Consider the following 25,699-nt stretch of genomic DNA (forward strand, 5'->3'; position numbering starts at 1 on the left):
CCCTTAGGTTGTTCCCTTTTTTGCACGGACTTCCCTTTTACACCGAAATGCCATAGTGCCTCAGCCTCGACGCACCTCCCAACAAATCTTACGTAAGTTCCACGGAAGACACTAGCGCCACCCGGTCCTCTAACCTCTGGCGCTCTAATCACGCTATGTTGAATACGTGAATGAAGTTGAATTAAAATTGGGGATTCTAATTCTATCTCTTGCGAGCAAACGTGATGTTTCTTTTCATTTTCTCGTGTACAGGTTGTTCCATTTTAGTCTCCCTGTTTGATACCGTTCTTTTCTTTTTCGGTACGTTTCACTTGCTTCCTTTCTTTTCCTTTTCTCGATACTTTTTATTTATTTTTGTTGGTATTATTTTTTGGCGAAGATTTCGATTTTATGTAAATGGCAGACACTAGCGCCACCCGGTCCTCTAACCTCTCGCGCTCTAATCACGCTATAGTCTCCCTATTTGATAATGTTCTTTTCTTTTTTGATACGTTTCATTTGCTTCCTTTCTTTTCCTTTTCTCGATACTTTTTATTTATTTTTGTTGATATTATTTTTTGGCGAAGATTTCGATTTTATGTAAATGGCAGACACTAGCGCCACCCGGTCCTCTAACCTCTCGCGCTCTAATCACGCTATGTTGAATGCGTGAATGAAGTTGAATTAAAATTGGGGATTCTAATTCTATCTCTTGCGAGTAAACGTGATGTTTCTTTTCATTTTCTCGTGTACAGGTTGTTCCATTTTAGTCTCCCTGTTTGATACCGTTCTTTTCTTTTTCGATACGTTTCACTTGCTTCCTTTCTTTTCCTTTTCTCGATACTTTTTATTTATTTTTGTTGATATTATTTTTTTGGTGAAGATTTCGATTTTGTGTAAATGGCAGACACTATCACCACCCGGTCCTCTAACCTCTCGCGCTCTAATCACGCTATGTTGAATACGTGGATGAAGTTAAATTAAAATTAAGAATTTTAATTTTATCTCTTGCGAGCAAACGTGATGTTTCTTTTCATTTTCTCGTGTACAGGTTGTTCCATTTTAGTCTCCCTATTTGATACTGTTGTATTTATTTGATACCGTTCTTTTCTTTTTCGATACGTTTCACTTGCTTCCTTTCTTTTCCCTTTCTCGATATTTTTTATTTATTTTTGTTGATATTATTTTTTGGTGAAGATTTTGGATTTATCTAGGTGGCTCTGACTGGAATACTGACTATTGCTGTTATATTTTGGATAGGGATTAATTTCATATATAGTCTTTTGTTCGTATTATTATTTACTCTGATCCTCTTCGATATCGCTTTATAGTTTAAAATATTAATTCAATGGGTACACATAGTTTCCCTAATAAAACGTCGTGTTATTACTGTGCTGTCGGATTCATCCTCCAACATTTTTTGGCATTAACGAAATACGTAGTATATTTCTTAGTGCACCATAGAATATTAGTAATTAGTTTCAGTGCGTTATAAGATGAGAAATATATAAAATTATTGACCTATAGTTTAAATTTCAAATCTAAAGAACTAAAGCTAAAATCTAAAGCTTTCAAGAACATTCTGGGCCAGACTTTTTCTAAGGGTTCAATGAGAACTATTTATTCTAAGTCTTACTACACAAGAATTATGATTATTAATCATCATTCCCCAATTCTATGAAATAGATTATATATTGTTATAAAACAGTATAATTTGGCTTAGGTGGTAAGTTAAAGAACATTGTGGGTCAGACTTTTTCTGAGGATTCAATGAAAACTATTTATTCTGAACATTGCCATGTTTTCCTAATTCCAGTTACTACACAAGAATTGTGATTATTAATCATCATTCCCCAATTCTATGATATAGATTATATATAAGAAAATATATTGTACAAGAAAATTTATATTGCTATAAAACAGTATAATTAGGTTTAGGTCAGTCACATGTATGTTCATCCATATAATTTTTCTAATTTCGCTGTGCCTAATTTAATATTCTAATATTTTAGTGGGGTTTAGACATTTGATATACGTTTAATTGCGAATAATTTTCAATCTCGTTGTATTCCTTTCAATATTTAGTAAAATTCAGGAACATAGTATATATTTAATTGCGGTCTTTGTTAATTCATTTCTGTCTCCTGAGTATTTGTTCTATTTGTTCCATTTCTGCGTTGCTGAGTATTATTTGTTGTAAACTTGATATTGTTTGCTCTTCCATACCTTCGTATGTTATTAGTGAAACTGTTTCCTTTATTATCGAGTAAAGAGAAGTCTCAACAGCGTGGAAGTTTATTACGGCTTGACCTCGTAAAAGCGACGTTTTAGCTTTGGTTTAGAGAACTGCTTTCGCTTCGTGTAATTTGTAATGGCAGTCGGAGGAAGTGATTATTCTTTTTATGGCTGAAAGCGTGGAATTTGGATTTTAGGACTGTGAAATACGACTGGCACGTAAAACGGTGTTTACTTTCCTGTCTTCTTAGATCACAGGCGAAGAAGTTTCTCGAAAATTTTGTTCCATACACTCGTTTCCGTTGTTAACATTATACTGTGACCTATCTTTGAGGTTTATGAGAAGAATCAAACTTTTATGCAGGAATACTATGTAAAATATATCCAAAATATCACGTAATCATTTTCTTTTTATGACCTTCAACAGTGACATTGTAAAAATGTAGTAATCAAATATTTAAATTAAATATAATGATTTTTTGGTTATTTGTTATGTGAAATAATTTGTTATCGTATCGAATGTGAATTCATTTGCTTTTATATGTTATAAATTATAATATTTGTTGATAATTTTTAATTTTGTATTTGATACGTGTTACATTTAAAAATAATAGATATTGTACATAGCATTTTTATTTAAATAAAGTCATTCAAATTTTATTCAAATTCAACTTTGCAATTTTCTATCTTAATACGTCTCATTGTACGTATCCAAATAATTAAACAATTAAAATATTGCACAAGAAATTAAAATTGATATTTAAAATAAATTAATTTAATCTATTATTGTTAAAGATACGTAAATATTACACAGGAGCCAAAAATTTTTCAAATTTATTGACTTTTTATTGCAACTTCTCCATAAACGTAAAATAAATATAAAATAAAGGAATACAAATTCTCCATTAATCAAAAATCACGTTTTTCAACCCAATACATAAACAAAACGAGTATGACAATGATCGAAATGCCATAAAATGCAAAAATAACTCCTTTTCAAAAATGAAATATTAAAATATAACTTCTCAATCATAAAATTAAAATTTTATTAGGATAAAAAAGTGAAAGTAGCTTTTTCAATAATCAAAAATCACATCTTCCAATCCAACACATAAAGAAAACAAGTATAACAAAAATCAAAATACTAAAAATAAATATTTCTCAAAAATTGAACTTTCCAATACAATGTTCTCTCTCTATCCCAAAATTTTAACCAAAACTATCAATTTTCGCCAAAAACAAAACACGTTAAATAAATTAATTCGATATCAATATGATATAAATTTAAAATTAAATTTTCCTAATCTTTGTCGCTTTATTTACACATAAAACAGCAAGTGTGAATATACTTGTTCCTATTAACGCGTTGACTATCACAATAAAATTTCCATTATTCTTTGGCTATGATGAATTATCAAATAATATAATGAACTGAATAAATAAATAAATAAATAAAAATAACGCACTGTTTATCTCGCAATGTCTTCTGTTCATTAGCGTTGCTGAAATATTCGGGAAATGGTTAGAATAAAGCAAATGTAAATTTAACCCATTTGCATCACAGAGCGGAATATTCCGCGAGCCACGACTATCGTCTATCACCGAGCGCGGAATATTCCGCGAGCCACGACAGTCGCGTATCACCGAGCGCGGAATATTCCGCGAGCCACGACTGTCGCCTATCACCGAGTGCGGAATATTCCGCGAGCTACGACAGTCGCCTATCACCGAGCGCGGAATAATCCGCGAGCTAACTTTTTCCATTACCAATTGCTGAATATTCTTCATATGCCACAGATCACGTTTGATCCCTCTTGTGAGCATCTCATCTACATCGGTTTGTTACATTCTTAACAAGTTTTACTTTTGTTGTAAAAATCCTTTCAACTGCTATTATGAGTAGGTGCTGATACGCGCGCGGTGATACGGGCTAGTCGTCAGTTGAACGTCGCTGATGCCTGAACACGGCACCTTAAGTAGAGCCATGATGCAAATGTGAATTTAAAAAATTAGTACCGGTGACTACCGTGTTAATGAACGTGTTAATGTGGGATAAGTAACAGTTTGCTACATTAGCAGAAAAAATACTTCGCTTGACTTAATAGTCCGCGTAGTCTCGCAGATGCTGGCGACCAAGAGGAGGGTGGCAGCGGAATATAAAGTCCAACTTCGTTAACGTTAACCGTGGGAGAATGTTAATAATAATTACGAAGTAGATTAAAACGCGCATTTGGTCCCCGTGCACTCCGGCCTTTATACGCAATTTCGTCCTTCGAAGATCTTGCGTAATTGATCATTAACTTTAATCACCTTCTCGTATGACGAAACGATCGAATTGCTGTTACGTTTCCTAGCATGGGTTTCTTTAATGACAAACATCTTTTCCAACAAACTTCAAGTAGAATCGCGATTTTATTTAACGACGTTTAAAAATTAAGTTATTATCATTGCTTTAATAATTTGGTGCTGGAAGGTTATGTTAGGTTAGGTTAGAAGTTGTTTTCGAACAAATTTCAATTATAATCGCGATTTTATTTAACGACGTTTAAGAATTAAGTTATTATCATTGCTTTAATAATTTGGTGCTGGAAGGTTATGTTAGGTTAGGTTCGAAGTTGTTAAGCAGAATTTTAAAGAGAGAATAGGGGAAACTTATTTGCTATATATACGACAAATATCTATTCGAACAAATTTCAAGTATAATCGCGATTTTATTTAACGACGTTTAAAAATTAAGTTATTGCCATTGCTTTAATAATTCGATATTGGAAGGTTATGTTAGGTTAGGTTAGAAGTTGGTGTTCGAAACTTGCTTGATATACGGGCTGTATATGACGTTTAAGAATTAAGTTATTGTCGTTGCTTTAATAATTCGGTGCTGGAAGGTTATGTTAGGTTAGGTTCGAAGTTGTTAAGCAGAATTTTAAAAAGAGAATAGGGGAAACTTATTTGCTATATATACGGCAAATATCTATTCGAATAAATTTCAAGTATAATCAGGATTTTGTTTAACGACGTTTAAAAATTAAGTTATTGCCATTGCTTTAATAATTCGATGTTGTAAGGTTATGTTAGGTTAGGTTAGAAGTTGGTGTTCGAAACTTGCTTGATATACAGGCTGTTCCAGGTATTAATGTTCAAACCTCGTTAGAATATTTTTTAGTACTAAATATGAATAAAATGTTTATAAACGTAGGTTATTTAGAGCTTTGTTGAAAAATTATAACACAAATATGGAATATAAGTGGAATAGTAAATCGACTTGCTGTTACTGAGACCATTGGCTGGAATAAATCAGTAATATTTACATTTACGGTCTCGTAGTACGTTTATGTAAGCTGTGTTTGAAACTTCAGGTAGCCAGAGATTTTGAAAATAATTTTCACAAATAATAGCTGTTAGTAACTTATTAAACTTGTATTCCACCTGTATTCCATATTTTCGTTATAATTTTTTAATAAAGCTTTAAATGACCTATGTTTATGAACATTTTCCTATTTAGTTCCATAGAATATACTGACACAGTTTAAACATTATAATCTGGTAGACCCTGTATATATTTAACATTCGATGAAATTTAAAAATTGAATCAATACGACATTTGTCATAATTTGAAATAATTAAAAATTATGAAATTGCGATATTACACGTTTTATTATTAAAATATTTCTGAGTAAAATTTGTGTACTATACTCATGTGCATTACTATTTATTGAAATTTAAAATTCGAATTATTAAAGATATAAAAATTATCCATCAAGGATACGAATTCATGCCTGAACCAGATTTGTTTTAAATAACATATTGGTTTATTCACTTTCATTTTATATAATTAATTATGCCAGTAATTATAAAAGTGATCTAATTGTAACTCATATATGTTTCTTATTGAAATATTAAAATTTTCGTGTTTTAAATAAATTATGAATTAAAAAATTAATTTCAACAAAGCAGGAAAGTTAGTATAAAGATCCAATTTTCCTTTATTTTTGCAAAAATAGTTTTATTTTATTATAGTGTCGATGAATGCAATACAGAATATGTAATAAAATTATTTCTTTTGGATTTTTGACTTAAACCAATTTCATAATTATCGGCACAACTATCTGCAACTTATGTACACAATGTGCTTGCTAATGATCTCTTATTGTTAATGGTTGTTAATAAAAGAAAAGAGGAACGCGTTTGAAATGAAGAAAACACTGCGCCAATATACACAAAATGGCGGACAGTCTTAAATACGTCAGAGATTTTATTCATAATAAAGGAAAATCAAATTTAAAATGAAAGGAACGCAGTATTAAAATGGTGGACAATCTTAACTACGTTAACTGCATCAAAAACAATATCACAACCACAAAATGTTTAAAATGAAAGGAATCTTATGCTATATACATTAAATGGCGGACAGTCTTAAATACGTCAGAGATTTTATTCATAATAAAGGAAAATCAAATTTAAAATGAAAGGAACGCAGTATTAAAATGGTGGACAATCTTAACTACGTTAACTGCATCAAAAACAATATCACAACCACAAAATGTTTAAAATGAAAGGAATCTTATGCTATATACATTAAATGGCGGACAGTCTTAAATACGTCAGAGATTTTATTCATAATAAAGGAAAATCAAATTTAAAATGAAAGGAACGCAGTATTAAAATGGTCGACAATTTTAACTACGTTAACTGCATCGAAAACAATATCACAACCACAAAATGTTTAAAATGAAAGGAATCTTATGCTAATATACACTAAATGGCGGACAGTCTTAAATACGTCAGAGATTTTATTCATAATAAAGGAAAATCAAATTTAAAATGAAAGGAACGCAGTATTAAAATGGTGGACAATCTTAACTACGTTAACTGCATCAAAAACAATATCACAACCACAAAATGTTTAAAATGAAAGGAATCTTATGCTAATATACACTAAATGGCGGACAGTCTTAAATACGTCAGAGATTTTATTCATAATAAAGGAAAATCAAATTTAAAATGAAAGGAACGCAGTATTAAAATGGTGGACAATCTTAACTACGATAACTGCATCAAAAACAATATCACAACCACAAAATGTTTAAAATGAAAGGAATCTTATGCTAATATACACTAAATGACGGACAACCTTAAATACATATACCTAAAACGATCTTACAATTATGAATTTCAATCGTTACTGAAAGAAAAACACGTTTGAAATGAAGAAAACACTGCGTCAATACATACAAAATGGCGGACAAACGGTAGAATCTGCAAAGTACCATTGGTTAAGGGAGACAGAGACGACAAAGACACGGAAACTGTATATTTGGCAAGCTCCAAGTTCGCGAGCCTTAGTTTTATCAAGTTAGGCACATCGCCGAGCACAGAAAATGCAATTGCGCTTCTCTTTTAAATGGAATTATACAATTTTCATCTTGTTAAGCCACTGAACATTTCCCTGCGTTATCTCCTTCTATCCTGAAGCGTGGAAGAAGTATAAAACGCCTCAGTTACGACACACCTTGTGTAATATGATCATGCTGAGTAGATCTTATAATAAGTTCGTCCTATTAACGCTTGCGCGAAATTTTTAGGTGGAATTAAGTGAAATTTGTTCTAATATTAAACAAGGTGTTTGTGTTTACTCTGTACTTAAAAAACGTGTCGATATGAGGCAGTGATTTAGTGAATTTATATGTAAACATTCTAACTTTATTTATGTTTTTGTTTTTCGTAATACAATTTTTCTGATACATTTATATTAATATGTTTCTTGTTGTTTGATATACATATATTCGTTTAAGTTTTTTATTTGGTATTTGTTATATTATTTCATATTTGTAAATAATTTTGTAATTTCAACTACTTGAAAAATATTATACTTTTTCTTTTAATATATAAATTTATATTATAATATTTATAAAAAGTGTCATTAGCTTTATAACTGACAAGATTAGAGTTGTTACATCCTTGAAACGAAAAAATTGTCGAGTTGAAGAGGTTAATGAAATTGGTACTTCATAAGAGATAAATATTACAAGTTTTTAGTGCATAAAGTATTTAAAATGAAATTACGAATAATGAGCTCAGTAAAACCCCTAACCACGTCTTCAAGTTTCATCCTATTTTCTGAATAAACGTACTTTACTTTAAAATTAATATCAATTTTTAAAAACTTTATTTACTACTTACCAAATATTTTATTCTTATTGTAATGAGGTAAAAATTATTTTAACTTATATAAATTATAGCCTTACTATGATTTTCTAATACACGTATTTTACTTAATAATTAATTTTATTTATTACGTATCAAAAATATCTTAAAAAGCATTTCAATTTTTATTGTAATATCTAAATTATTCTGCTTTATATAAATTTGTAGTGTCATAATTTGCAGAAATTATATAATCTTGAGTCACTCCTTTCTTCCAAAAATTTCGCCATACTAGAGATCATTATCAAGTCTCCTTTGATAAAGTTACTAAAAATAAAAATAAAATATGAAAATTATAAAGGTAAAATATTCTTAAAATAAATTACACGTGAATTTGATCTATAGAAATGATTAAATAATATTACAAGTAATAATCTTTGTAGAATTTGATTACGCGTGGGATTTACAATGAATGTGATTTTATGATAAATCGAATAAAATTTACAAAGAGATTATATTACGAAATAAACGAGGAGAACGTCCTGCAGGAGAAAATTATTCGAAGTAACGCAGATAATATCTCTACCTTATACATTGTTTAATTGAACCAATAAATTTTCATATTATTCTCATATAATTTCACATTAAATCTGTGGAAATCATGTGCATCCATATTACGGGGAAATTCCTCTCATCGTACATTGTAACAAATATAGTTTCAAAAGAGAGTATGCAAAACTGACGATGTTTACTTATTATTAAATTCTTCGCGTGATTTTCAATTTTATAATTACACATTTACTAAAATTTTTAGAGCAAATGGATGTTGCTATATACAGATCTAAAGTAATCATGTCTACCAAATTTTGTCGATAAAAAATATACTGATATTTCAATTTTTAAACGTAAATAACATTTTCTAAACCTCGTTTTGTAATTTAATATAATTTAAAATAATTTCAAAATAATCTAGAAATTTCTAGAAATTCTAAATAAATTAATAATTGATATGCCTAATTCAATGCTAAGTACGGTATCGTGTCTACTAATTTTTGTCGAAAAAAAATATATTGATATTTCAATTTTTAAACATAAATAACATTTTCTAAACCTGGTTTTGTAATTTAATATAATTTAAAATAATTTTAAAATGATCTAGAAATTTTTAGAAATTCTAAATAAATTAATAATTGATATGCCTAATTCAATGTTAAGTACGGTATCGTGTCTACTAATTTCTGTCGAGAAAAAAATATACTGATATTTCAATTTTTAAACGTAAATGAAATTTTCTAAACCTCGTTTTGTAATTTAATATAATTTAAAATAATTTTAAAATGATCTAGAAATTTCTAGAAATTCTAGATAGATTAATAATTGATATGTCTAATTCAATGTTATGTCCAGAATATATAAATATAAAATACTATCACATTGCATAATAAATGATTAACCGAGTAAATTTTGAAATATTTATGAAATTTATTATTTACTTCAATAATCTATTGTATTATCCGACACAACTAATTTTGTTAATTTTTGATCAGTAATCAAATTTTAATTATGTAAAGTATTTTTTGATATATTTCAAATTGTTTAATTTATAATATAATAATGCTTCTAAATATATAACCTTATAAATTATATAATACTATAAATTTGTACTATTCTTGTATATACTTTAAATTATTGCAAGCATTTTTTAAACACAATATTTATATTTAAAAAATATTAAAAAAATTATTGTTATATTATTTGAAGTATTTATTAAAATATTTATTTTATTTCATTTGTTAATCTCAGATACCACTGTGGTGGTAAAAATAATGCTAATAATGTGTAATCACTAATTAAGTTCTTAATTGTTAATCGCGTTATTAGTTAAGGAATATAAAAATATAAAATATCGAGCATTTCGTAATAAGCGATTAATTAAAAATAATTTTACAAATATCGATATGTTTATGGAAGTATTTAATAGTTTAATCGATTGCTACTCTTTCAGTACGAATTTCTATATCAGTCACTCGAGACGGTTCAGTTAGCAATTATAGTTAGCTAAATGCTCCATTAGAATCTCACGAACGGAGAAATCGAGTAATCCCTTCTATTTCGTTAACACCCCCATTATTACATCAATGTGTTCTATTACTCGGTTATTAAGGGCTTGAGAACGTTTCTGATCGAATTAAATACCCGGAATTAATCAATCGTCTAATTCGCGAGAATAAAATCGAACAATTTCTATAATTCCCAATATTATCAAATAATAATTACAAAAAATTTATAATTATCAAATGATAAAGATATCACAGTATGAACTATCTGTATACATTAAAACAAAAATTGAAACCATTGAAATTTTATTTACACCTAATATATCATATTTACATTAGTATCACTGTAATTAAGAAGTACTGAATAATGTAATATTTCATTTAAAAAAGAAATAGTTAACTTAAAACCATGAAACTTATAATTGTAAAACTTCATATCCAGAACGCATAGAGAAAATGGTAAACGTGCAAAAATATGGTAATATTAAAATAACTTCGTTTTTCCTTATAATAATTATTTCAGATAACATAAATAACAAAAATCACAAAAGTATTGATAATTATTTTTATTTTTCTTAAAAATCCACTCATTCTATTTTTCTACCTTTATAATTGCGTTCCACATTTTATCAAAAATAAAATCTCCCTAGTCTGACATAAACCCCGTTTTTTATTCGCTGCAAATTGCACCTTGAATATCGTTCGAACATCGATTACAAACACCCTCTTCCAACGAAGTTCGAATTTAACCCTGTGAATTACACGAGAAAAATTTATGTACCCCTGTGGAGGTTATCCGATGGGAATCGGATAAAAATGTACGGAATAATTTCACTGTTGGCCGACTTCTCTCTTCCAAAAAATATTCACGCTCCTTGCCTGCATCGGGAACCATATGCATAAAACATGTTTAAGAATCCTTTTTTCCCCCTCAACGTGTTTTATGCGATACCTTTAAGAACACGCTTTATTGTCATCGACGATGACCATATTTTACACCTCCATTTTTCATTCCTTTTTATTTGCTATTTCAAATAGCATATCGATTCGTGGGTTATCGATGTCCTTATACTGTCATGCATTATTGTACTTCTTTAATTGTGCTTAATTCTGGTTTCTTTTTAATCGTGTCTCTAATTATGGAAATTCATACACATAACTTTTATAACAATATATTATGTACATAAAATATAATATAAAAATAAATATGGTCTACGAATTGATTGTATATATGAGCTTTTTCTGTGGTAGTTAATAAGAAAAATATTTAGAGAAAAGTTTGTTGTCATTAAATGAAAAATATTAATCTTTCCAAAAATCGGAAATTTCAAAACCGAAAAATAAAATTGTAGTTTTTAATTAACATTATATATTCGTATTATTTCATATTTAATTTATATAGAAAATTCTCAGACAGAAATTTTTCATTTTAATTATTCGACAGTGCAGTAATGTAATTTAGTTTTTGAAATTTTAATTTTAAATTTCTATTTTATATAGGGTGTTCCAAAATCATTTTTGACAGAAAGCACAGGTTTTTAATTAAAAATTGCGAATATTGCTCAACTATGAAGACGCGTTGTTCTTCTTGTGGCGCTCCGTTATTTAACCATTTGGCCGCCATTTGATCAGATTCTAAAGATGGATATTAATTAATATATCAAATTTACAATTACCCTACGATGCGTGGAATATCGAAATAAAATAATTCTACATCTTAATTTCTGTACGATTTTTTATTTCTGGTTTAAAATTATCGTCGACTTTATGCCAGAAAATCTTCGAATTACTATTTTTCTGTAACGACAAAATCATCGAGTGCAAAGGCTTAATAACCTCGAACTGTCAGCTGTCACGCTGCCTTCTTCTCTTTCGTTGGCAACACTACCGCATAAATGGCGCCAAATTCAATCTTGCGAATTTTGGAACAGCTTTTGTTTATATCACATTATATTATATTATATAAAATACTTATCGTCAGTGGCTTCCACTGACTCTGAAATCTGACTCTTAATGCATGCATGCATTTTCTCAATCATACATGTTGCACATGCACATTCTGCTTTATCCGTTGCTATATCTCTTTCACCGCGTCCAACCATTTGAAAAAGACATTCGAGCATGTCCACCCAGAAGTGACCATACATTCTTCATGCTTGCGATAACCTCAAGCACTTGGCCCAACACTCTTCTGTCATCTCTAACACTCTACACCAAGTATCCTTCCTTCATACGTCCGTTCTACCAACACTTTATATCAGCTTCACACGAACTCTATCGTTCACGTAATAGAATAAGTTTCGAAATTTTCTATACTTTATTCCACGACTGAATTTTGTAATTCGAAACTCAATACTGTACACTGTAAATTCACTAGTATAAGATGTTCCGTTGTAAAACAAGGAAGACGCCATTACGGTCTTCCAACAGCCAGGTTTTTAGGGTCAAACAATTCGGCATCGGAATTTTTCCTATCCATGTCCTCTGCATGTTTGAAAACTTTCACGTTTATTATGACTTCTCGTGTCGCGGAACACGAGAATCCTTGAAAACCCTAATTTAACGAAATTAGGCGACGGATCTTAAGACTTGGCTGACAATAGGCCTAAGGGCTCCACGTGGTCCGCACACGTTAGGAGCCTCAGGCCCTAGCAAGGGGCCATAAACGGCTGATGGAGTCACCAGCGCGCGGGTGGACCTCACGTACCTCACCTTGGAGGAGAGGGTTCCCTCCACCACCGTCTTCGTTTGGGAGAACCTTCCCTTCCTTCAAGGTGACCGATTTGCGGACCAAGGGAACGCCCTGGTCCAATCAGCCAATATTTGGCGAGCTCCCGATTTTTCCTAAGACCGATCTTAGGAAAATCGAGAAGAACAGTTCTCAACGAATCGTCAACGAAAATTGTTCGAGCCTACCAATCGAGACCTCTAAGAGTTCGGTTCCTATCGTTGTACCAGAGTCTAGCGTTCGACTCCAGCCGAGATCATCCTTTTGCTCGTGCTAATCGAAACAGTTGTCCAATATTAATTTGGCTGGCAACATTACGAAATCGTGAGACGGTCTTAAAACCCGTCAGAATTGCCATAGAATTCACTCGCGAAGCGACACATTTTTTGGTCCGTCCAGCCGGATAGTGGCCTGTGCACGCGATACATAAGGGGGCAGAGATGACTGGGTTAACTCTTTGGGTCACACTGGGATTAAAAGTGTCCCACCTTTCTAATGCACCGTAATGCATAGTATGACAATCAAAATGAACACGACAAGGCATTACAGAAGTCTTACAGAACTCGAAGATGACGCATCAGAAGTCATACAGAACTCGAAGACAATACCGAATGAGAAACTTTCTTGACAATTTCCCACTCCTCGACTAAAGGTCCTTCACAAACACCGACATTTAATCAAAAATTCTATTTCTCCCACACTAACGTGTCTTTAGCATTCGGGGCCAAGTCATTCGAAAAAACAAAAAAAAGAAACATCGATCATCACTGTTCCGTCCCGGAGAGCGTGTTTATAACATCATTTTTATTCCAAGGCTTACACTTTTAACAGACCTAACGGTTTACAATATATTTTATATCGCGACTGCAATTCCGGAGGATAGATCTGCCTCACCGCCGTTCTAGCGGATTAAGTTGCAAAGGTAAAGGCGAAAGTTTAGGAATTTTTACAAGTACCAGACTCGACAGATGGGACCCACGTGTGACAGACCCAACGAGCGACGGACGGACACCCCTTATAAATCGCGTCATTGACCATCAAAAATCGGCTCCTTGACAGTTTCCTACTCCTTAGCCAAAGGTCCTTCCGTCGCACCCTCTGTCCAATTAAAACTCCTTACTTTTCCACCACCAACGTTTATTTTGCCCAATCGGAACTAAACTGGAGAAAACACCGGACAGGACACGACGAGACACGACATAGATCAAATTCGAGAAATCGGTTCGTCTTCGACACCGATCCTTGAAACATCTTACTTACACGTATAAACGCGTGTTCGAAACGGTACTCCGTTCAACGTCTCCATTATAACTATTCTATACTTTCTATAAATAAACGCTCTCTTTTATCAACACGCACTTCGGGATCCTTATTATTACAACTAGTCACGCAATATAAATTTGGCGCTTGATAAGCGTTCTAGGATATCGAAGGGATTCGATAAATAGGACGCTACAATCACAATGACTCTTGTAATTCTTTGCAAAGAGGACTAAGTGAAACGATAGCACTTGTCTTAATTTTTGTAACCGTATCTTATTTGGATACTCACTTGGCAGCTTGAGAAATGTAGTTTTAAGGATGCTATGTCCAATGTCATTAAATTCTTTTCAAATTTTGCTAATTACGCAGAGAGTTTCTATTGTCCGTGGCAGAAGTTTGAATTATCTTGCTGGTATAATGGCAAGTATATTGATTTGCATGTCTTGGGTATCTCGTGCTGCGTGTTTTATGTTTTCAGTCGGAAATTCAAAGGCTTTGGTAGATTAGATATTTTAACAAAATGTTTAAGCAAGTCATTAATTTCCTTTTAATTATCGCAGTTATTAAATTGTTATCAAAGTCAAGCAAATCGTCACTTTTATTGAATTCAAATTTAATTTAGATATTATGTAGATCTGGTCCAATTGAAGAAGCTTCTTTAAAAATATAAATGACTGCGTAAAATTTGTAAAAATAGTAATTTGAGTTGTATAACGTTTTATTAAATATTTTGCTAAATATTATTTAACAAAATTCAAATTTATTTTTAGTTATTACGTTAATTAGGTTCGATTGAAGAAGCTTCTTTAAAAATATGAATAACTACGTAAAATTTGTAAAAATAGTAATTTAAGTTGTATAAAGTTTTATTTATTTAACAAAATTCAAATTTATTTTTAGATATTGCGTTGATTAGGTTCAAGTGAAGAAGCTTCTTTAAAAATGGTAATAATTTTAATTAAGAGATAGAATCTTTATAATATTTAATATACTCAAAAATGACTATTTCTGCAAATTTTTCGCAGTTATTTATAGTTATACAGAAGCTTCTTTTCCACTAATTATTGTTAATAGAATATAATATATATAATCCATTTCACTAATAATAATAAAATTATTAAGTAATACTAAAATAATACCAAATAATACTAAATAATAATAAAAAATACTAATAATATTATTCGTATCTCTTAATCAAATTTATTGCATTCAATCTTATTCTAGCAGTTCACTTAAAAATATAAATAAAGTCAGTAAAAATAATAATCTGAGTAACATAATAGGTTATTATATTATATCACATCATCCAGTTCATTAATCAAAATTATTAAATTCAACCCTATCTAAGAAACTTTTTAAAAAATATAAATCACTGCGATCTGTAATATAACACTTTGGTAATTTGGAGAATCACTGTAGATTATTCGTTATCATTACATCTCTTAATCAAAATTATTACGTTCAACTCTTTCCAAGAAATCTTGCCGGAGCTCTGAATATGAATCTGAAAATGTAGTACTTGGAATAATTTAAAAATTCACTGAATTCACATATTCCATGGGTTATTATCGTATCGTGTTATCGAGCAATCACTGTCGTTTTAATTCCTCGTCCATGGTACTTATGTTTTTAATAAGCCTGCTCCCACTTGGACAATCTGCAGCACAGACATTACGCTATCGAAGAAAAAGTGGAGGTAGAAAAATTCTCTTCTCGTTTACTACAATTTCACTGCTTTTACAGAGGTCTTATTAACCGATATCGTTTACCTGCTAATAGCTGTGGGTTCGAAACAAGACCAGTAAAATTATAATGACCATTGTACGATGCAGTCTTTGATTCTCCTTCTGCTTCAAATATGTCTCTAACATTATCGCAGCTATGCTTTGTACATTAATATTTGCATTTAATATTTAAATTGCAATTATTGCAAATTTGATAATTAAATGATAAAAAATACGACGAATAATTTATTATTCGTTAGTTTCCATAAATAATAAAAAAAACTATGAATTAATCGTAATATTCTTGAGATCTAATTGGATTTTATTTGATGTTAGAAATTATTTATTTCAGTGCACTTTATTAGTCTTCTTTTCCTGAAAAATATATTTTTCCTTTCAATGGAAATGAGGATTTCGTAAAAATGAAAAGCTGGGAGATAAAGATAAAGAATTGGAATTTATGATATCGAAGAATGCATGAAAATCCGGTTCTGTGTGTAAATGAATGTAAATTTTGTTAAACGAAGTATTATATTATGTTAAATTCAAGTATTACATTAAACTTCTTTGAATCGAATGAAATTAAAATTGGAGATTTCTCGGTTCACCTGCATCATTAACAACAGAAATCGTAGCATCATAATGTGCATGTAAATGAAAGTTGCATGGTAATTGAATATTCAGTATTTACATCTACGATGCATAGAATGATTAATTTATGAAGCATTAGTCAAATTTGTATTTGATGTAAATATAAAAATGATTTATTCTAAACTAAAATTTATTCTAACAAGGAGAGCGCAAGTCATAGATTTAATAGAAACTTTGCAGGTTTGTAGAGTTAGTCATCCAGTTCGAGAAAATATATCATTTTAAGAGGAACTACTCGATAGTTTTCGAGATATTTATGATTAAAGTTTTATTATTGCCTTTGTATATCGTCAATAGGTCGTCCGCAATTGGCGACGGTTAATGACGAACCAAATTTCTTGAGGAACTTGTGTTTTTAGTGGCCTGTATATTTTGTAATTGTTCCGGTTAATTCTTCTGAACTCTTCGAATGTTATTTGCTGACTGACTGGTACTGACCTAACTAACTTGTGCGATGCACGATCTTTCGGAGCCCATGGTTTCCAAAGGGAAATCGGTTTTCCCATTGGTGGTTGACAGGACCGAGGGTGGGCCCTCGGTCCGCGAATCAGATGCCCCCAAAGAAGGGAGGACCGTCTTCCGCGACCAGGTCTGCCGGTGGAGGAAGCCTCTCCCTCAAAGGGGGTTGCTGGTGGGCCACCCGCACATTCGTGATCCTTCCTGAAGGACCCGTTACTTTATGGCTCCGAAAGTCGCGACATCGCGCATGGCCTGGTCCCTTTCTTTGCAGGCCTATTGTCAGCCAAATCCTAAGTGCTGTTGCCTGCTTTCTAACATTAATGGCTAAAGAATGCCTCGTGTCCGGTGACCCGAGGGAAATAAAGAATTGTTTGAAAATGCATTGAAAATGAAGATAGAAAGGACACGGAACTTGAACTAAAACAGCAATTAGAATCTGGCTGCCAGAAGACCCTAACGGTCTTCTGGGTCTATTCTAAACAAGGGCCGAACAAAATACCGGCACGACATTCCAAGGCTTAACAGTCTTAATTACAGATTTATTTCGAATATTTATCAAGTGCTGTTGTGGGCTAATGGCGACATCCGAAAATTCTCACTCTGGTTGGAATGTTCCTAATTTTCACTATCGATAACTATTCGAAAGTAATCTGTAGTTAAGAATAATAAAGCTTTAATCATAAATATCTCAAAAACTATCGAGTAGTTGGTACTACCTTATAATGGTACATTTTCTTGAACTGCATGACTAATTCTACGAACCTACAAAGTTTCAACTAAACCAATGACCCAAACGACTTGCACTCTTCTTGCAAGCGTTAATAACTCACGACTGACTCTCACTCGCTATCTTTCAATAAACTAGGTATGACTAACTCTAAAACACATACTGACTCTTCCACGTCCTTGCATTCTTATGTTGGTAAAATAGTATAAACCTATTTTCTACTACCTATTTTGTGAAATACAAGTGCGACCCACTGTGATGCACGCCGACGTCAACGTGTTAAGCCTTGCACTCTGCCTTCTTTCATACTCATGTTCTCGTTCTCAATCGGTGGCTCACGTATCCTAAACACTCAGATGCATTCCTAGGCTTTCACTTGCATTTGGCTCTGTCATAAGCATCCCTTACATTCAATCTTCTTTTGCTCACTTGAGCAAAGGGAATGACTTGAGTCACTTTTGCTCTGTGGGGGTCCTCCCCCACCATCGTTCGAAGTCCGCTCGTCGCAGATAGCCTCTTGGTTGGCGTATCTAGAAGGGACGTTAGGAAAAGGAAGGGATGCGTTTCGTCCCGGGCCTGCTAGCGGACTTCAGTAAGGCTTGCTTAGCAGGCTCTTGCCTTAGACACTGGGAATACTATTGGAAAGACGGGAAGTTATATATATAGGAAACTGGGAGTTTCCCGAGGACTTGCGGGAAAGTCCGGAGTCCATCTAGTGGTGAGGGCGAGAATGATGGTCGCTACAGCTCTAACAATCTTATTTACTACAGAAAGAACACAAAAATATAAATACAAAACCTATCGCTCATATAAGTATTAATTACATCCTGACAAACTTTCTGACTACACCGGTGTTCCGTCGTGGAACAAGGAAGACAGTTACGATCATCCAACAGTCTGGTCTCTAAGGTCAAACAATTCGGTATCGGAATTTTCCTCTCTATGTCTTCTGCATGTTTGAAAACTCCTCGATCTGGAGGATCGTCTCACGCTATTTTATCAACCTTGCCCAAAAATCTACCTCACCCCTTAGGTCACTCAAAACATTGCAGACCCATCGGTAAAGTTTGTTGATAATCGTTTTCCGATGGATCTGATTTTCATCCGGGCCCCTAACTTTCTCTTCTACGACCCCCTTTCTGTTTATTCCCTTCGGTCGCGTGGCATTTTAGATACATATCGCAGTATAGTACTTTTTCCACCGCGTACACGTAGTTTTAAAGTCTATAGAAAGAACGAGGGTCGAAGGTACAGAGTCCAGGAGTACTGAGGAAACTTCTAGGCAATGCATCAGGTCCTTAACATGACCAAATATGGTAAATTTGGAGAAATTTGGGAGAAATTTTAAATTTAATATTTGGGAAAATCAAATTTTAGTATTTAAGGCAATCAAATTTTAATATTTCACACGTTAAGTGCCCAGCCTGTTTTGTTTGCCGTTCCGTTCAGGCCCAAACTCGGCTGTCAAGTGGGACACCGGTGGTAGGTGAAGTATTCATAGAACTCGGAGACACTGTACCAATTGTTACAACAATTTATGTCCCAAACGTTAGGTCCAAAGATGGCGAGAAATTTAACACCAAAAATTAGCACTTTTTGCTCTCAGTTCAGGCCGGTCACTGAAGACCATTCGGGCCTGAACGGAAAATCTAGCGGCGGTCCCCGGGGACTGGAATTGAATTTTAATATTTAAGGGAAATTTCGGAAGGCGTGTGCATAGTGGGGAAGAAATAAAAAGTACACTGAGGGCGATCGACGGATAATACGAGGTTGTGAGCTCAGTAGATTAAAATTGAGAGTCAGAGTCGAACGGGGTTAGAGTTGAGCGGAGAACATCGTTGAGTGTTGTAATATAGTGTTGAGTATATAGTGTTGAGAAATAGAGTAGAACTGTTGAAGTATATCGAGAGTTATTACAAACTCCTATCACTGAATAATTCGTAGCTTTATTTTTATCAGCATGACATTATAATATTGTTAATAAATTGTTATCGATAAACATTGCCACTGTTTATCCTCTACAATATATAAAACGAATGAAAATTAATTAAAATAAAATCAAGTTATTATTACAGGCGAAACTACAATTCATCAAATGCAATTATTTATGGGAATTTAAATTAGGTTCTGATATATATAACGCCACGTTATTTATTTATTATTAAGAAGAAATAATATGGAACTTAAAAATTGGAAGAACGAGATACAATTTGCAATTAAAATGAACTATACAGAATTCACGATTTGAAAAAGTTATATAAAAGGATAGAATTTAGATTTAAAATATATGGTTCATGCCATGAAGTGGCATGTCGATTTGTGCCATTTTGTGTTATTTCTGCACAAATAGTATCGGAAGTTCCTTGGTACATATTCTCTTTACTATAGTGGGCACGTTCGAAATTCGGGTGATTTTCCTTTATGGGCCTGAACTAGGCTACTCTGACAGCGAATAATATCAGTATAGCTTTTGAGGAAAATAGTGCTAATGAACGTAATAGTCGTCAATTAGCTACATTTAGTTTTAGAAGTACCGGGCTTGTAAATGAAGAGCAGAGAAGTCTACGAAAAAAATGAAAAAAGATTTCAAATTTGTACTATCTTTTAAAAGGTAGTTTCTGAGGGAGCGTAGGAGATAAAATGTAGAAATTGAACTAATTGTCCTACTATGAATTTTCTCGATATAAAAATATAATAGAAAATAATAAAAAATTATGAAAATATAACGATAATACATTCTTAATATAATAATGCTATTGTAATAGTATAGCGTTAATATGATAATATAGTAATAATAAAGTAATATATTATAATAAAATATTATAACATAGTAACGCCATAATAACAAATTATTATAATATAATAATAAATTACTAACAAATTACTATAATATAACTTAATTAAATTACTGTGACATAAGTCACTAATATATCATTATGATATAATAATAATATAGCATCAATACGCTAATATAATAATAATAAAGTAATATATTATAATAAAATATTATAACATAGTAACGCCATAATAACAAATTATTATAATCTAATAATAAATTACTAACAAATTACTATAATATAAATTAATTAAATTACTGTAACATAAATCATTAATATATCACTTTGATATAATAATAATATAATAGTAACTTACTAGGATATAACAATGTTATGATAACAAATTATTGTAATATAATAATACGATAACAAATTAGTATGATACGTTAATAATATGGTAACAAATTAATATAATGTAATAATAACATTCTAATAAATTCTATAGTATCGAAGTAGGATAATAACAAATCACTGTAATATAGATTCATACATATGTGTTCACTGTGTATATAGATGAAATATATTGTTATAACAATTATAACAATAATAGTCTTAATATAATAATAATATTGTAACAATATAGCATCAATAATAATAAAATAATATATTATAATAAAATATTATAACATAGTAATGCCATAATAACAAATTGGTATAATACAATAATAAATTACTAACAAATTACTATAATATAATTTAATTAAATTACTGTAACATAAATCATTAATATATCACTACGATCTAATAATAATATAATAGTAAATTACTAGAATATAGCAATGATATGATAATAAATTATTGTAATATAATGACACGATAACGAATTAATATGATACATTAATAATAAGCTAACAAATTAATATAATGTAATAATAATATTCTAATAAATTCTATAGTACAGAAGTAGCATAATAACAAATCACTGTAATATAAATTCATACATATATGTTTTACTGTGCATATAGATGAGGTATAATCAATCTTAAACTTCTCCTCAACAAACATTTTCGTGAAAACGTAACAGCAAACTTCTAACATATTTTTTAATAAATCTGCCGCAATGTTTTCTCTTTTTTCTCAATCACAAACTTTCTTGGTTTTTCTAATTAATTACAAACATCCACGCTTTCACGATACGTTACATAGTTTCTCTTCCTACACCTTAAGAGGAAACTTTTCTGAAAACGCAGAGGGAAACGTGTGGGCGTGATGTTATACAGCTTACGAAAAGTGTGTCTAATGGTATTTGAAGAAATCGCATCATACACTAAAGCTTGTGTTACGGAACGTAAAGTAAATTTTTGTTGCATTTTTATTTTGCAGGTTGAAGGAAGTCCTCGTCAAAAGTGTTCAAAGCATGGCGGGGGGACACTGTTAATGTCGTCCGTATTAAATTTAGGAAGGTGAGTACAATTTTATTTGAGTGACCTTTCCAGCGAGGAAAAGTATGTACCCCGAATGTATGAAACCTCTGAAGCATAGTGAATTTAGCAACTATTATCATTATGACTATTTTAATTAGAATATACTCTAAATACAAAGAAAAAAAATTCAGTAGCAATCTGTGAATTTATTTATCTATTTCTGGGAAGTGAATAACTAAACAATTTTTTAAATAATGTATTTAACACTAAAAATACTGAACCTGCCTAAATGGCAAATTTCAAATTTCATTTTATTACATTATTAATTTTATTATAAAATTATTTTTAGCAGAATTAATATTATTCATTATTGAAATAAATATGTAACTGAATATACTTATTTATTTCATCACACAATCTTCATTAGTATTATTATAGTTACGCTATATTTAAATTATACAGTAAATCTAGCGTTAAATAAAAATTGTTTAAAGTTGAAGATTAAAAGAAATATATAAAATTTTTAATTTGAAATAATCTGTACTTACACGCGTTTAATAAAAAGAGAATAAGAAAACTCGATTATCTTTTGTAAATTTTTATTTTCGAAGATTCGAAATAATCGATATTAGAGAGTGTATAAATTAGAATATTTAGTATTTCATGTTATATATAATATTGACACTTTGCACGCCACTAGCGCCACTGCGGATACACTGATAATCTACAGTGGTATCTGGTTTCGTTCACGCCGATAAAAATAGGGAAATAAATAAAATTACTATATAAACTCTCAGAGTGCAGAGAATTAAATATTTAAAAAAGGAACTTAATACATGCAATATCGTAGTATATATAAAACACTTGATAAATTTTTATGTGGAAATTCGTACTTTATTGTTGAAATAAAAATGTTTTGTTTCTTGTGATATCTCATATCAACATGTATTACCAAAATTATTTAGTCAATTACACGATACTATTTGATCAAAGAAATTCTGAAAATTCGTATAATAATTACTATATCTATTCAACTCTAGTCAGTCTTCTATCTTGGAGTCCCAGAAATAAAACAAAAATCGAATAGTCGAGGATATTTTGTTTTAAGCTTCCTATATTAATTAGTATAATCATCGCAATATGATTACTATTAAGATTATGATCAAAAGAAAATATCTTAGTTAGGCCTTTGAAACGAAATTTCATTAAATTCTGAGAGCGACAGAAGACAGTAAACAAGCATAGAATGAAGGATGATCATAGATTGGTTAACGGTGTTAATCGGCGGCACGCACAGATGGCGCGCGAGTCGCAGTTCGTGATGCCTGTCTAGTAACTTCTCTATCTGTGACGTAATAAATTTATGCAATAAATTTATCTAATAAATTTCTGATTCAATAGGTGTGTAGATTATGGAATAAATTTATCCAATATTTATGTCATCAATTTTATAACGTTTGTTAATTCGACGAAATAAATTGACGTATGTGGAACTCACAGACGTGCGATTTATCTGCTGAGAATGCGGCTTATGTGACTGACTGCGAGTATGTACTAAATTCCGTAGAAATGTCATCAATTTTATAACGTTTGTTAATTCGACGAAATAACTTGACGTATGTGGAATTCACAGACGTGCGATTTATCTGCTGAGAATGCGGCTTATGTGACTGACTGCGAGCATGTACTAAATTCCGTAGACTTTGAAACTGTCGACAATCAACGTATGTATCCGCGAACGCAACTAATCTAAGTGTTTGCACCGGTTCACGTAGACGTGCTTCGCCAACCAAATATCGCCACATTCCAAGTATTTTCAAATTTTACGCAGTGTTTGTTGTCGCATATTCATAGAAGGAAAGAATGATGTCGTTTATTTTGAAACGAGGAAATTTTTATTTTAATCAAAAGACATTTAAAATCATTTTTCCTCGCTTTTGTCTCGATCTTTATTTTCTATTTTTAATTTTAATATATAAATATATATTATAAAATATCGTATAGATAGCTGTTGCTTAATAAAACTAGTGATATGTATAATATTAAAATACTGTGTTGTAGGTGTATTTAAAATTGTTATTTTATTGAAATCGATGAATAATGGAATAAAAAATATTTTTTACCGCCAATTAAATAGTGAAATTGTTAAACAGTGAAAATAAATATTAAAATAGTCCAACTTTTGCATACGAAATGTACTATTCGTGTCATAGTAACGAAGGTTGGTCAATTTTCACGGGCACTGAACACTTTAATAAGAAATTAAATTAAACGCCCAATTTACGCTCTCCCATAAATTAATTCCAATTCATCAATAATGAATTGTCAGGTCGTTGCAGATGAAATGGAGGAATTATTAATAAAATTTTTAATCTCACTAGTTTTGTTCGAAACGATGTTAATTAAAGTCTGATTTTGCGGATTCCATGCATTTCGATGATAATAAAAGAGATTACAATTTATGGATACAATTGGCATAAATAAAGCCTCCAGTTAATCGTTATTGATAACTTCTTCGTTTATTTTCTACATTCGAATTTTTTAATTAAAATTTTTTTTTTAATAACAGCAAGTGGTCTATTTTTCTTTAGTGTGAATTTACTGAAAGAACTATTCATGATATAAATAGCTTTTGTCCCATTATGTTCACATTTGAACTGTTATAAACGAATGATCATAGGAATAAAATTAATAAAATAATTATTTCATAACAAACTAACAAAAATAATAATATAATTATTTCATAACAAACTAACAAAAATAATAATATAATTATTTTATAACAAAATTATAACAAACTATACATTAATTTAAAGTATTTTATAATAAGCTAGTAAAATTAATAATACAATTAATTATGACACAATAATAAAATAAATAAAATAGTAACTTTATGTGTTTAATAAAACTTCAATTGCATTCTATTCGAATAACATTAACACCTGGAAATTGGAATGGTATGAAATGAATGTTATTTATCTGCATAAAGTAATAAAATTAATAATGTGATTATTTCATAACAAACTAACAAAAATAATAATATAATTATTTTATAACAAAATAATGGAACCACTAATTGAAAGTATTTCATAATAAGCTAGTAAAATTAATAATACAATTAATTATGACACAATAATAAAATAAATAAAATAGTAACTTTATAGTAACTTTGTGTGTTTAATAAAACTTCAATTGCATCCTATTCGAATAACATTAACACCTGGAAATTGGAATGATATGAAATTAATGTTATTTATCTGCATAAAGTAATAAAATTAATAATGTGATTATTTCATAACATACTAACAAAGATAATAATATAATTATTTTATAACAAAATAATGGAACCACTAATTGAAAGTATTTCATAATAAGCTAGTAAAATTAATAATACAATTAATTATGACACAATAATAAAATAAATAAAATAGTAACTTTATGTGTTTAATAAAACTTCAATTGCATTCTATTCGAATAACATTAACACCTGGAAATTGGAATGATATGAACTGAATGTTATTTATCTGCATA

General features: G+C 30.7%; 1 long non-coding RNA gene across 2 annotated transcripts in view; it reads left to right on the forward strand.

Moving 5' to 3' along the window:
* LOC108545516 (uncharacterized) overlaps window positions 1-25,699 on the forward strand; it is a 232,606-nt gene that overhangs the window by 133,978 nt on the left and 72,929 nt on the right. For both annotated transcript variants that reach the window (XR_001890091.1, XR_001890092.1), the window contains one exon: window positions 22,128-22,207. This is a non-coding gene — a long non-coding RNA (uncharacterized LOC108545516). The remainder of the gene's footprint in view (window positions 1-22,127; window positions 22,208-25,699) is intronic.

This window comes from Eufriesea mexicana, unplaced genomic scaffold (genome assembly GCF_001483705.2).
Source record: "Eufriesea mexicana isolate 0111107269 unplaced genomic scaffold, ASM148370v2 scaffold472, whole genome shotgun sequence".
Lineage (NCBI taxonomy): Eukaryota > Metazoa > Arthropoda > Insecta > Hymenoptera > Apidae > Eufriesea > Eufriesea mexicana.